This window comes from Cupressus sempervirens, chromosome 3 (genome assembly GCF_028749045.1).
Source record: "Cupressus sempervirens isolate cs-2001-9-10 chromosome 3, ASM2874904v1, whole genome shotgun sequence".
Classification (NCBI taxonomy): Eukaryota; Viridiplantae; Streptophyta; class Pinopsida; order Cupressales; family Cupressaceae; genus Cupressus; species Cupressus sempervirens.
The window spans coordinates 945,423,449-945,440,039 of record NC_143120.1 but is presented as its reverse complement, the minus strand read 5'-3'; the positions used below and the strand labels follow the sequence as shown (position 1 = coordinate 945,440,039).

The following is a 16,591-nucleotide window of genomic DNA, read 5'->3' as shown; positions in this document are numbered from 1 at the left end:
AATTACGTGCAAATATAAATAATAGATTGCACAAAAGAGAAAACAAGATACCAAGTTTTAAGGTGGTTCATCCAAACCTTGGGCTACGTCCACCAAACAAAAAGTCCAATATTATTATGATCTAGTGATTAAAACTTGATTGAAATCTATAATCCCTTACAGCTCAGCAAGAAGTAATTTTTGCATCACACTTGATGAAACAATCCCTAACCTTAAGCCCTTTTATATAATTATTTTTGTCACTTTAGGGTTAAAATTAGTTACAACATGTCGGCCATAAAATCTTGATAAAATAGCCCCAAAAAAAATTTATCGAGGGCTTTGCCCCTAAATCCTTAACAACCATGGCCTTATGACCCTGATTGTATTGGGGGCTGCCACCCCCAAACCCCATCGAGGAATTATGGAGTACCTAAAGTACTTCCATGATCAGTCACTACAATATAAAAAAAGGATCAATCAGAAGAATAGGTAGCCCTAAAGATGTCATTGAGGGTGGTGATTCTATGAATAAAAAAAAATGTGAGTGGTGAGATCAGGGTCATCTGCTCTCTCACATGGATTTGAAGTAGTTTGTGAGAGATGTGACCAAGAAGCACTTAGTTGAATCTTCTCAGTATTGACCCAGTAATATGGATAATCCTATAGAATCATTTCCCCAAGTTAGTCCACCACTACCGATAGAAGGTGCATCTCAACATACAGACCAAGATCCTCTTGCCAAGCTAAAAAATTTGAGTGGGGAGCCTCTAAGAGTATCTACAAGGGGGTCACCTTTTTTTTTTGAGATTCAAAGGATACAACAACCAATATAAGAGTGTATAGAGTTCCAAGTCAATCATTTAGGCCCTATCAAAGTTCTCAACTTGACTATGTATTCTAGAATTACCATGACATAGTGATTTCTCAACAAGTTGGCCTACAACTGATATTGGTGGCAAAAAGAGAATGATTTGATACCATTATGAGCGAGATCTTCATTTTGCATTTTCTAATAGAGTGATCTCATATTGATAGTGCTCGAATAGAGGCCAATTATATCCAAGTCATAATTGACACAAAACTTACTTTAACAAAGAGTGTGGAGACTAGGAATATTCTACTATAAGCTCAAGTAGAGATGCTTAGAGATACCATGATAGAGAGCAACTTGTTTTCAACAAGGACATAAGAAAAACTAGTGGAGGTTAAAAAAAATGTTAGTGAGTTGAGGCAACAGTTGGATGCAATGACTGCAGACAAAAATCATTGGGAATTGATGACAAATAATGTCTAAAGTAGGTGCAATGTTGTCCAACAAGAAAAAACTCTCCCATGTGTAGCACAAGTATTATATCATACAATAGATTCCATGAAAGATTAAGGTCAAGCCGGTCAAGTCTAGTGTACTATGTGGGAGTATACCATCAAGTGGTCCTAGTAGATCGACAACAAATGATATGCTTTGAAAATTAACATACTAAACATATGACTAGGCTAATGGGATGAGGCAGACTATGACCTATAGGAAGTAGGAATTGGGGATGAGGTATGATGACATGAAAAGCGTCATTGTCACAAGTTGCACTAGATCTGATGTGTCCCTTGTTTAAAATGTAGAAAGTCAGGCTCTTGTAGGAGAGCGTGATGACTCTTTAAAATTTGTTCATTTTTTCGTTGAGTTAACCATTTCTCTTGATGAATAAAAGACATTTGATATTATTGATATCTCTAGTGTATAATGATTAATGATGTGATGGAAATAGTGAATGCAATTAATGATGAATACAATTAATGATGAATGCAAGTAATAATGCAAATGTAAATATGAGAAATGTGAATGAATGCAACTAGATATAAAATATAGTTAAATGTTAGTAACTTATTAAGACTCTATAACATGAATACAAATACAACTTAATGTATGATGGAAAATGTAACTTTATAATGAGATTCTATGTCAAGTGTACCATATTGTAGTTTGAGGAACATGTAATCAACTTAGGAGTGGGGGATATAGATTTATAGAAGTTAGTAACTATAAGGTGAACACATGTTCCCAAGAGGCTTATCATGTAGATTTCAGCATGACATCCCTCGAAAAAACACGATGAATTGAATATGGTAACTATACAAGGGACTCCCTTGGTATGAAGGAAAATTAAAATTAAAATTCTAATACAATTGATAGGTGTACACAAATAAATTACTAATAGTTATATGGCCTATCACTAGGTCTCACGCTAGATAGATCCACAATTGATATAGGTAAGATTGAAATACAAGGCCTCACATTTATAGTAGTATTTAGAGTCAAATCCCAATAAAGATTTTCTATAGAATCTTCATTTAGTTGGGATTGATATTGCAAAATAAAAAGAATTTAGATACAACATTATTAGAAAGAAAGAGATAAAATCGTATGCAAATGATCTCACAAAATATCCAAGCACCTGAAGTCACTTATACACCCACTTTCTAAGTACTACAAAATTATTTGAATTTCCTTTGATAATTTTTTTAGCTTCTTACCAATTATAGAATTTTCTCTTCTACATGTGTCCCATAACTTTTATAAGTACTTCCCCTTTATTGTTTAAATCTTCATTTATACTTTCACATCAACAAACCAATTGATATATCCTTGCACCTCCTTTGGGTGCAAGTTTATTTTAAATGGTTAAATTTAATAATGAATGAATGTAAACTATAATATAAAAGTTAAACTATTATCTATCATTATAAATAATTAATTGCTGTCTGTAAACAATAATTAATTAATAATCAATAATAAAAACTGAATGAGTTATAATAGAATGAATATATAACTGACGGTGAAGAATATTCTAGAATATGCAGATTGAACATTTTCTTCTTCCAGTAACCACCCACTTTGAAAGATGCATCTCTCAAAGTCAGTGGTTATCATTACAACATGTTCAATTTAAACGACTGTAATTACTCTGGAATGCTCAACACCATCAGACATATCAATCACATTCATGTCGCAAATAGTTCTCATCTACAACAAACTGCTAGTTTTGGAAAGCGATTTACAGTCGCACAATCTATATTTACTTTAACCTTTGAATGCGGTTCTGATCTTCTAAAATTACTTCGTAAAATTGTTTGAAATTCTTCTGCAGATGAATCAGATGCCACGAAATTTTTATCCCTGCGCAGCTTGCAAGATTCAACGGAGAAAATGTGGAGAAAAATGCATTCTTGCTCCATACTTTCCACCAGGCGAATCTCAGAAATATTTAGCTGCACACAAATTATTCGGAACAAAAAACATTGTCAAAATTCTTCAGGTACAGATCAAATGTTCTTAAATTTTCCTATTTTTTTCCAAAATGCCGCCTTTATCATATTTCCTTTCGTGAGATTCAACATATTTTCCGCAAGTAGAATCGATAAAATGGCGGAAACCCTTGCCAAATTAGGTTATAAAGTAAGAAGCTTGATCGAATCCGTTGGCGACATTTTATGTTATGATATTTTAGGGCATTCCGGTTGAGAAGAGAGCAGATGCCGTAACAACCATGGTGTATGAAGCGAATGCTCGAAGGGATGATCCAATCTACGGCTGCGCTGGCGCAGTTTGTCGACTGCAAAAGCAAATATTGCAGCTTAAATTGCAACTGGCAGCCATTAAAGCGGAGCTCCTCAATTCACAGGCTTATTTTGCGTCTGTTGATGCTGGATTTTGTAATGACAGTGAAGCAGCAGGGACTGAATCGAATTTGATCCGCAATATGAACGGCTTAATCTTTTTTGCAGGATGATGAAACGATTGCAAAATGTTAATTGCTGTGGAACAGTTCTGGTTACCCGAAACCTTGTCTATTTAGGGTACCATTGACTTAAATAATTAAAAGACTTAGTGTTGGTTAATTGACAGAAATATTTTTCTGCTGATAATAATTTATAATGTGATATTGTTATCAAAATTCAATAGTCTAGTTTTTGTTAGTCAAACTTATTGACACATGCTTATATTTTATCAATTTGTAAATTGTTTAAATAATATTTCTAAAAATATATAAATGGTAGTTTTATCTACATTTATAAATAGAATGTATATTCCATCTATCAATCTCTATGTATGTTAAACAATTTCTTATTAATTTTAATATATATATATATATTTTTTAAAGTTGAAAACGTGAAGTGTATGTGTTTGATTTTCAACAGTAAAAAGGTGAGATTCAACAAATAATAATTTATGTCTTGTATGGATTCTTAAGAATATCAATCACACAAATAATAATTTATCTAAATTTCAAACTTATTTCTTTATTTTTTACGAACTCTTTTATTAAATAACTTCTCATATCAATGTGTTGACTTTTCTTTTGATCAATAATATTGTTTTCATCTTTCCTTCTCTTATATTGAATCAAATAATATTATTCATTCATACTGCAACATGTTATCCATGTTATAACTATCACATATTCAACTTTTTGTTGGAAAAAGAGAGACAATGGTTTATCTCTTATATGCATGTCATAATACTAAAAAATATTCTACAAAACATAAACATAAATGTTTTTTTGTCATCAACTCTTCTTCCATCATCATTGTCAATGCCAAAGCTCTTAAATATGCTATCATTTGCACCTTTGACGGGTGCAAAGATTACGCCAATGGTGCAATATATAAAATGATGATATTATTGTGCTTATTAATATGTTCCATGAGGACACAAATGAAAATCAAGAAATCATGAATAATCAAACGAGCCAAAAAATTCCTAGCAAATGTTTGATAGAACACTACCATGAGCAATGCTCGCTTTGCCAAGAAATTTCATGGATTCTTCATCATTCCACCAAGTACTCCAACAACAATGAAAATAGGGACATGAGATCCATCTCTCTTAGAAGATCAATCCTTTTTAGATATTTGGCTATACTTCCCATAGAAAATTTAAGGCCAACCTTGACAAATTTAGAGACATTGTTTATATTCACTCTGTCCTTTCTTCATCCCTTTTCGGCCTTGGCTCTTGACTTCATTGTTGATTGCTAGAGTCGAATTAACCATGAGAATTTGAGAAATATTTCAAGTTTTGAGAAACAATTCCGAAGAAGATAATATATAAAAAATGACCATATTGTAATGTATTTATGAATCTATATCTCTCTATTTCTCTTTTGATATGTCTCTCTAACTCACACACTCTCCCTATCCCTAACATTATATCTATCACCTTATATATCTTTTCATTCCCCTTTTCTCTCTCCTCTAAGTTTTCTCCCCTTTCCACTCCCTTCCTCTTTATCTCTCCATTAACAACTATTCTCCACATATATATAATCTTTCCAACCAAATAAATATCATATAATTTTACTATTCCAATCAATATCCAATTTCCGGTATAGATCATCTATAATCTGAAGTAAATCCACTTCATATGGAAAGATATAATAATAATATTAAGTGATTATGAATGAGTTAAGTGAGTATGAGTGAGTGGAAAGATATAATAATACTCTAAGTGATTATGAATGAGCTAAGTGAGTATGCGTGAGTGGATCATGTAGAATTCACCTATTTGTCATAATGAATCATTTTAGAGATTTGTTTAAATAAAAAATCTCAACTATTAACATGCCAATGATAATAAATGCTTCATTTAGTTTAGTAATACTCATTTATAATCATTATATAAATTTCATTATAGTATTGATTAATTTGGAGATTATTATTTTATAATTTAATTAGTTTACTTTGGTGTCTTTGTCTTCTAATTTTTCATCGTGGAATTATTCCATGTAGTTGATTATTATTTTATAGTTGATGTTGAATCTATGTCAATAATGTTTTGATTTTTGTCTATAATGTGTTTGGTATTATTATGCATTTTCATTATTAATTCAAATATATTTTTTATTTTTTATTATTATTAATTATTTAAATTCAATCAATATAGATATCTTAATTAAATTAACTTTAATATTTCAAGAAATGTCAATCATTAAGATATTTAGAAATTCTAAGTATGTAGATGTATGTTAGCTTAAAAAATAGTTAGATATGTGTCAAATTGAAGATTGATTATTAAGTATTGTGATTAATTATTATTATTTATTAAGCTCAAATATATTCAAATCCAATCCTTCCAAGATGAGAGGCTCACAATTTACCATTGTGTTATAGGCTCTTGCCTATGTTAGGGACCATGTTTGATAATTTGTTACAAAACATATTAAGAAAAAGATGTTCACTATTATAAATATATTGGTAGATCATTTGACAATTTGGTAAGAGACATGTTGAGAAAAATATGTTCAACATTATATTTATTTTTTATGAATAGTTAAATATTCACATAGACAAGGCCATTTACAACTCGTATGTTATGAAACAAAGGCCTCTAGAATTGTTCGTTGGGTCACTATTAGGATAAGAGATCCACTTGTTTATCTTCAAGAAATAGCATGAGATGAAACCCTATACATACAATTATTTATTGTTAAAAATATATTAATAAGAAATTTAAATTTTTAAAGAAGTAGATCTTGACATAACTACGCTTAAAATTAAATATCATATAGATAATCACATTGGACTTATATGGTTTGGATTTTCTGTAATGTTTGGGCTATGCTACTTAAGTTTGTATATGACTCCTTCCATCGACTTCTAAATAAGTCTTACATAAGTTTATTATAGGAAGCGAGATTTTTAGCATATATTATTAATTTAAGTCGATAGGCCTAAATAAATTTTCTACCAAAAAATTGAGAGTCCCTTTTTACTAACAATTTTTTTTCTCATAATGGAAAAATAGAAACTTACCATTTCTTTTTTTCAAAATTTTCTAATTTTTTAAAGATTTGTTGGAAACTTAAATTCTTGAGTCTTGTTGCATTTTTTTCTTAATTCCTTAAAATTAACAAACCATTCTAAAATAAGAAATAGAAGCTTTCTTTTTTTCCCACTGTATTCTAAAATATCAATAAAACATGATTTTTTATATTATTCATGAATTTGTTTTGTTTTGCTTAGTTATCATTATCAAAATCATATCATGGAGTTCTTATGTTTAGCAATGATAGTGAGGAAAAGGCCATGATTGCAATTTTATATAAACAATAAAAATGTACAAGTTATTAAATATTGATTTTGACGATAAAAATATGTACCATTTTGATTCGATTATTGAATGGAAAATTTTTAGTGCGAATCAATAATTTTTGTTTTTGCTAAAAAAGTTCTCCTAACATAATTTTTATATTGTAGGGAACATCAAGAGTTTGTTGTACTATTTTTTTACATGGAAAAAAGAAACTACTCTTCATTTCCATCCTTGGTGTCTCTACTTTATCTTTCTTTGTTGCTTTACATAAGAAAAAAGAAGAAGATCTAAGTAGAACAAGAAAAGATTTCAACATGGGAACATACTAGATTACATTCATGCCAAATGGTTTGCTAGAGAAAAATTGGTATTAGGTTCACAATAGTGACCCAGATCAACATTTTTTGTGTTTTACATTCCTTGTCTCAAGGTCTCTTCATTCCCTCAATACCTTAAAAACTCGAATTTCTTAATTTTATATTTGTAAATAAATGTAGAACATTTTTTTAGAAAGTAAAGTCCACCAAGATAATTGATAGGGGAGGGAGAATTGGTTGTGCAATCAAAACAACTTTTATTAACCTTATCAAATCTGAAACATGTAATCAACAAGTGTAAAAACCACAAGAAGATAACCATACACAATGACACCATATTTGTTAACTAGGAAAACCTTTGATCAAAGGAAAAACCTTAGTTGGGATGGTACCCACAATATGATGTACTAATATATAAGTTCCTTGCAAAAGGATGGACTCTGTTAGGAGCCAATGAAATACACTCGATACATATTAGTTATTGTTTGGAGACTTTGTAAATCCTAACAAACTCACTATCCAACTGGCCTTTGTATCATTACTTTCTAAACAATACCAAAACATTAACTATCCACTATTGTGGGTTCACCCCATGATGGAATTAGATGAAATGACTTATAAAATTTAGGAGATGTATTCTCTATTGGATTGCTTGTAAATTTCCTTGGAGACTGGGGTGTTAGATTTTGAGGTGGAGAATTGGCAGAAGGAGATGGTGGAAAGATACATAAAGGTGGGGTGACATTTTATAGGCTTGGCTGAATTAGTGTAGGTTTAGAAATGGATATATAAGATGACATGTCTAGATAGTGGACATAAGAGAATGCCCTTATCTTTTGGTGTTGGGGTGGTGGAATGGTTTGGCCACCTCTGAGAGGAAGCATTACTAGGTTATTGGTGTTGGGTAGTTTTCTTTCTATTGGAGGATGTGTGATAGATTGGGTTATGGAATATGAATTGAATTGAGGGGTGTAGGTTATTTTTGAAAGGGGGTTTGGAGTTACATAGGATGGAATGGAATATGGTAGATTAATACAAAGTGGAGGATTTATGAAGGATAGAGTGGATGGAATTGGATTTAAAAGAGTAGACAAGTCAGGTTGATAGAGATCAATAACTATGATTGAGTTGAGGATTTGGAAAATGGATTGGAGGATATGAAGGTGGTGGATTTAGACTAGGAATATAGATACTAGCATTATTATGGAAAGGTGGAGATTGGGATATAGCTATGGAGGAAGATGGAGACATGAATGGTGTATTCGAAGGATACATGGGTGCGATATAGGAAGGACATGTCAATGAATACAAATATGGATTTCCCTTATCAAATTTAGGATAAGGAGTTCTAGTGGGTATGCATGGAAGCATAATGGGATAATTTGGAGGAATTTTTGGAATTTGGAGGATGTCTGGAGTAGGATTTCTAAGGCTTTCAACATACGAATCATGGTTAATAAGAATCTCATCATCATTGGAATAGGATGAGTGGGATCTGTAATAGTTCTAGATTGTGGCATTTTCTTGAAGTCAAAACCTCCAATCTCTTCTCTTTGAAAATGGGCCTTGATGGTATATTTATACTTTGAAATGATGGCACTGATAAATGATGCATTCCCAAGGCAACCCATAAATGCCTCTAAGGAAGAATCTATATGTTGCAAAGTCATGATGTTTTTGGTATTGGGTTATGGATCTTTGGATGTTGGGTCCTAGATGTTTATTGTTTTCTAAGGATTGAGACGTGCGCTAGTTCTTGTGCCAAGAGGATATGGAGCAGTTTCTTTTTTCTTCCTTTTACTGAGATGTGTGGTTTGCGGTATAAAATTCCACTATAACCTAGATGTGGGGTACAACAAGACAATATGATAGTGGGTGCAACCTGGGACACAAAGTTTATGATCTTTCTAAAATTCACAATTTTTTAAAGAGGTTAAAGGTGGTGACCAATGTTGGAAGATAGTTTGATGGTGGAGGATTATTCTAAGGATGTGATACCTAGAGGACTATGAGGATTATCTTTGTATCAAATGTGGATATAATGTGATCTATGTAGGAGTTGTAGGATGATGGTAGATGTCAAGTGTGGAGCCCAACCTTTTGATCAAGGTGATGAGTGACACAAATGATGAGATAAATTACCTTGGAAAAGTGTGTTAGCCAAGGGATATTTATAATTCTATGTGGATGCGAGATATAAGATATGTGGTAACTAGGATGATGATACCAAAGATATAATGTGATAGAGAATATGGATCAAGATGTAACTAGGAAAGGATTTTAGATGTGCTTCTAAAGGAGGGTGAATCTAACAATGTTGAAGAGGATAACTTATATGATAACTCTAAAAAAAGACTCTAGGGTAAATGTTGACACAAAAGTTTGCAACCTTGCTTAAAGTTTTTATCTAAAGGCAACCTTGTGTAACATGGAAACAATCTGAAAAGTGTGTGGCTTTGCAATTAGAGATCAAGTCTCTCGAGAAGGTTGGCTTCCTTACTATCAGAATAGTTTTTTCATTCTTATCTTTGCCTAAAAATGCACTATTCACCAATACATTCTCAAAATACACTGATTCAACCTTTGCCTTAGTTCAACAATCACATGCAGATCAAGAACCAAAGGGATGCTATAAGGAAGGAACTTCACTCTATATCATTCAAGGCCAAATAGATATAGTCATGCAGATTGAAGAATGGAAGCAATACACTAACAAAGGAAAGAAGGTTTTACACTTATATTAATGGGAGAATGAGGTACAATAGAGAGATATATTCATTCTTAGGAAAAAGAAAATTACAGTAGAAAATTTGTTGGAAATATAAGAGGAGTAACTGAGAGGGGAGGGGTGAATTAGTTACTACAAAATAATTCCCAAATCCCTTACATGTTAGTACAAAACAAACTCTATGAAAACTCAACTTTGTTGGAACTTGGTAAACAGACAAGAAAATGTTCTAACTCGGTAAATACTGAAATAGCTCAGCAAATGCATAATATGAATATATTTAAGATATTATCTATGATTAATATTACTTTAACTTAGTTGCAAACACATAAAAGAAATAGCATGAACACACTTGATAGCAGGATTTAACATGGGAACCCAATTTGGGAAAAACCACCATTTGCAACTAGTTACTGATTTTCACTCTTCTGAAGTGAGCCCTATTAGAAGCCAACCCTATTAAAGGTTACAAAACACACTGTTAGGTTTGACCCTAGTAAAGGATTTAATCACCCTATTAGGAGTGGCCTTGTTAGAGGTCTTTAGACAATTCAATAGAAATGCCACCTTGTCAGAGGATTTACAAACAATTGTTAAGCCAACTCTATTAAGAGATTTAGATCACTACTACAATGGTTATAGAGTAACAATGAGATGACCTAATTCCTGATGCAACTGAATTTGATTATAGATCTCAATTTTGGCTTGTATACTTGATCCTTCTTTTTTGAATTAACTTTGCATCTCAACAAGGATATTTTGCTTATCCTTATCATTTTCTTCCTCTTGGCATCATCAAATCTTTCAATTATGTTCCACTATCATACTTTCTAATCCTCAACTTGACCTTATATTTATATCTTTCATATTGTCAAGTTAGCTTGAATATAACTTATAATAATTAATATTCATCTTCTCAGCTAGCTAGAACCAACAAACAAATCAATTGAACTCAATATGCCAAAGCAATAAAATCCTTCGTTAACAAACCCTTCTTAGTAGACACTAACTTAGAAATGATTTTCTTGTGTTAACCAAGTGATCACAGTCAACACTACATATTCACAAAGTTCATTTGGTAACTAAGTGAGATTAGTTAACACTGGTTCCATCCAACGTTTCCTTCATGAACCAAGTGAGCTCAGTTAACACTCAACTTTCACAAACTTTCCTTTGATGCCCAAGTGAACTTAGTAGACAATATCTTTTGAACTAGGGAAACTCTAGAATAATTGGCAGACACAAGAAATTGTCTTCAATGCTCGAATGAGATCAACAAACACTAGCTGGTAATGATATGACATTTTTTGTAACATCAAAGACAATACATAATTAATCAATTGTATTTAGCAATCTCCCTCTTTTGTAGTGATGGAAACACAACATGTCATAATGCAATGAAATTTTAAGAGCAAGAATAAAGTAAGGAACATATCCTTAGTTTCATTATGATTCTCATCCTCGGTGTGAACTCCTTTTACCTTTAGCTTCTCCCTCTATTAGAAAACTTCTATCTTGAACATCTACTTCTAATAGCAAACTTTTTCTTATGATATTAGACCAATTTCATTCTCCCTTTTTGACATCTCTTTCTCTTTATCTTTATAAAATTTCTATTAGATATGGCAGCAAACTTCTCCCTCTTTGACATATCATGCCAAAGACAATATTCAGTGAATATCAATGTACCATATGTATTGATTCATTTGCAATATGCCTTTTGTCAATACTGTACCAACTGATTGATCTTTAACATGCTCTTATTGATGCATGGCTAAGCTTCATCGAACAAGCTTTAGATAGGGGAATAACCCTTAGCTTACTTCTTAGATACATAAATGCATCCTTAGGTAATGGCTTGGTGAATATGTATGCTATTTGTTCTTTAGTGTTTACATATTCCAATTTGACTTCTTTATCTTGTACCAATTTTCTCAAAAAATGTTATTTTATAGCAAAGTGTTTTGTTTTGGTATGCATCACTAGATTCTTTGATATATTAATTGCACTAGTGTTATCACTGGTATATAACCACTCGATCCTTGATCTCTATTTTCATACCTGCCAATAGTTGTTTGAACCAAACAATATTAGAATAATTAACTATTGTTGCCATATATTCTACCTCTACTGTGGACAAAGAAATACAATTTTTTTTCTTGCTTGTCCAAGACACTAGTCTTTTATCAAGAAAGAATGTTCCACCACTAATACTCTTTATGTCATCAATACTTCCTACCTAATCAACATCTGTAAATACTTATAAATCCAAATTGCCTCCTATTTTGTACCATAAACCATAGTCTAAGTTAGTACCTTTAAGATATATCATGATTCTTTTAATTGCCATCATGTGATTTTCTTTGGGATTTGTTGAAAATCTTGCCACCATACTGATTGCTAATGCAATATCAGGCCTTGTATGTACTACATACTTCAATTTTCCAATTTTTGATCTTTATGTGGTCTAATCCACCTCTATGGAATCATCATTTTAGGAAAGATTATGTCCAGTAGACATAGGGGTTCCAATTGGTCTTGAATCTTCCATTCCAAATTTTTTTAGTATCTCCTTGATATATTTAGATTGAGTAATGTAGATACCATCTTTCTTCTATTGGAACTACAATCCAACAAAGAATTTTATCTCTCTAAACATAGACATCTCAAATTATTTACTTGTTTCTTCTAAAAATGCCTTGCATAAGTCATCATTTCCTATGAATAAAGTTTCATCAATGAATATTTTTGCCAATATAATCTTCTTGTTTGGTCCTTCTTTGATATACAAACTACTCTTATCATTTGTTCTTTGAAAACCAATCTGTACCAAGTAGTTATGAAGTCTTTCATACCAAGATCTAGGAGCTTGCTTGAGACCATATAATGCTTTGTGTAATTTTCAAACCATGTCTCTTTTGCTAGGATCTACAAAACCTTCGGGTTGTTCTACATAGACTTCCTCATCAAGAATTTCATTCAAGAATGTAGATTTTACATCCATTTGATAACCTTAAATCCTCTGTGTGTTGCATATGCTAGTAAAGTTCTAACACATTCTAATCTTGCAATAGGAGCAAAAGTTTCACCATAATCAAATACCTTCTTCTTGAGAATAACCTTTACATACTAACCTTGCTTTGTATCTGGAGACTTCTCCATCTTCATTTAGTTTATTTCTGAATACCCACTTTGTGCCAATTACATTTTTATCTTTGGGTCTAGGAACAAGAGTCCAAGTTTTGTTCTTCTCTATCTATTCTATTTCTTCATTCATTGCTTCAATCCAACTTTCATTATCCAAAGCATCTTTGATATTTCTAGGTTCAAATTCAGCAAGTAAACATGTACCTTTCAATTTGTTTTTAGTCACTATTCCATCTGATTTGTCTCCAATAAATTTGTCATTACATGATGCCTTCTAACATATCTTGCTATCACAGGTACTTTGGATTTGGATTTTGTTTCATAGATTTCTTCATGATCTTATGTGATAAGCTTGGGTCCCACTGTTAGTGACTCGGGTCCATCAAACTCAGTTTGCTCTAGTAACAACTCAGTAGCTTCTGATTGTGACTCGGGTCCTTCAGATTATGACTCAAGTTGCACTAATTGCAACTTGGTAACTTTTGGAGATTTTGGGGACTCGAAAGGTGAGGCCTCCTTTCTTCTAGATAGATTTGGCAGAGTATCAGGTTCATAGTAAAAAAAATCTTCTATAATCCTCGAGCTCTTTGTTGCTTTCTTCTTCACTCTTTTCAGCAAACTCATCAATTCTCACATGTCCACTTTCTATGATTTTATAAGAAGATAAATTCAAACATTTGTATTATTTACTTTTGTAGGAGTATCCTAGGAATATGCCTTCATCACCTTTGACATCAAATTTACTTTTTCTAGATTCTTTTAAGATATAACATTTTCTGCCAAATACTTTCAAGTAACTTACATTAGGTTTGTAACCATACCATAGCTCATAAGGAGTTTGATTTGATTCTTTCTTAAACTATATTGTATTTAAGGTATGCATTGCAATACTGATTTATTCCTTCCAATATTTTATTGTAACATTCTTTTCTACCATCAATATTCTTGCACAATCAATGATGGATTTGTTCCTTCTTTGAGATATACCATTCTACTAAGGTGTACCAGAGGTTGATATCTATCTCTTAATTCCTTTTTCAATACAAAATTTATTGAATTCATTGGAAAGGAATACACCACCTCTATTTGATCTCAAACATTTCAGCTTCTTTCTAGTTTCTTTTTCTACTCTTGCCAGATACCACTTGAATTTTTGAAAAGCTTCAGATTTTTCTCGTAGATACATTACAATCATCATTCTAGAATAGTCATAAACAAAAAGAATGAAAAACTTATCTCCACTGTAACTTTATATACCAATAGTTCCACATAAGTATGTATGTGCAAGCTCTAATACTTCCTCAAAATGATAGTTCTTGCTTTTGAAACTAGTTTTTCCCATCTTACCAATTCAACAATTTTTGCATAGACTCATATCAGGTTTCCTCAAGCTAGCAATATCTCTTACTCTTCTACATTTGATTATCTTGACCAGGTTATCAAAGTTTATATGACATAATCTTTTGTGCCATAACCATCTTTATTCTACTTAAGAAATGAAACATAAACTTTCATTGAGATCAAGATAGGATAGATTACCTTTTGTTTGTTTGTCAAATCCAACTAGATTTCCTTTTCCATTCAGCAAGTTGGCCTTCCCATTCATAAATTCTACCTTGAATCCAATGTTATTCAACTATACCAAACTCAATATATAATGTTTTAATCCTTCAATCCAATAAGCATTGTCACATCTAAGTTCATTGATTAATGAGATACATCATTTTCCTTTTATGCATCAGGGTTCATTGTTTTCAAATCTGACACTACCACTATCATAATGTTCCATGTGCTCAAACTTTGCTTTGTCTCTAGTCATATGATGTGAGTAGCCACTATCAATAATCCATGTGTCATTTTTGCTAACATGAGAGATAAGTTCCATTTTATCTCCTTCATCATCAAATTCAACTTTTACAGCAATATATACCATTTCATCTTCATTGCTATCAGAACCTTTAGCCATAAAACAAGATTTCTTACCTTTCTCCTTGTAGTCCTTGTATTTTTTGAATTCCTTCTTGCCTTTGTACTTATTTCTTTTCTTTTCATCCTTGTCTTTTTTGTTTGGGCACCTTGTAGCAATGTGACCAACTTCTTCACAAGAAAAATAGATTATAGGTATCTTACCTTTGTACTTTCCTTTGCCTTTGGAATATTTCTTTGCAAGTAGGGATTCAACAACTTCAAGATCATTGTCTAAAATTTCTTCTTCTTCTTCACTTCTTGATTGATTGGCATTTGATTTCTTACTACTTTTGTTGAGTGAAATTTTGGCTCCAAATGTAGACTCAATACCTTTGGAGCTAGGGACATAGTTATCATAGTTATCCAACTCAAAAGCTATCAATCTTCCAACTAGAGAATCCAAAGTTATTTTTCTATTTGGATCACATTTCATCTCTTGAATAGAAGACACTCTAATTGCATAGATAGGAAGAAGGGTTTGGAATACCTTGCTCACAACTATTTTTTCCTCAATGTATCCTCCAAATGCTTTGATTGCGCTCACGCTTGCTTTAATTCTATCAACATATTTTTTAATGTTTTCATCTTCTCTCATCTTCATCTAATCAAATTATCCTCTAATACTTTTAGCTTTATCTCTTCTTACATTATCATCTCCTCCATAGATTTCTTTCAGTTTAATCCAAATATCATAACCTATAGTACAACTTTTGACTTAATCAAATTTAGCATAATTAAGAGCAGAAGCAATATCAATCATCATGATGTTATGATTTTTCTTTTCAACAATATCTTCAACTAATAATGTTCCAGTAGGAGTCTTGTATTCATTATCAAGATACTTACAACTTGAATCATCAATAGTTGCTAGATGTAACCTCATAAGTCCTTGCCATACTACAAAGTGGTCTCGGTTCAACTTGGTAATCTCTCTTCTGTAAGACATCTTGATCTTTAGCTTTGATCCTTAAAATCTTCTCTACAAGCACCAAACACTAAGATGCAAATTATTAGAAATATAAGAGGAGTAACTAAGAGGGGAGGGGTGAATCAGTTACTACAAAATAATTCCCATATCCCTTACAAGTTAGGACAAAACAAACTCTATGAAAACTCAACTCTATTGGAACTCAGAAAATACTGAAATAGCTTTAAAAATGCATAACATGAAAATATTTAACATATTATATGTGATTAATATTACTTTAACTTAGTTTCAAACAAATAAAATAAATAGCATGAACACACTTGATAGAAAGATTTAATGTGGAAACCCAATTTGGGAAAAACCACCAATTGCAACTAGTTACTGATTTTCACTCTTCTGAAGTAAGCCCAGTTAGAAACCAACCCTATTAAATA

At 31.8% G+C, this 16,591-nt stretch overlaps 1 pseudogene across 1 annotated transcript; it reads left to right on the top strand.

Annotated features, from left to right (window-relative positions):
• The first annotated feature begins 2,927 nt into the window (after positions 1 to 2,927).
• LOC149569863 (LOB domain-containing protein 11 pseudogene) lies at positions 2,928 to 3,767 on the top strand (annotated as a pseudogene). Its single transcript, XR_016361481.1, has 2 exons — positions 2,928 to 3,293; positions 3,486 to 3,767. The product of XR_016361481.1 is annotated as an LOB domain-containing protein 11 pseudogene (transcript).
• The last annotated feature ends 12,824 nt before the right edge of the window (positions 3,768 to 16,591 follow it).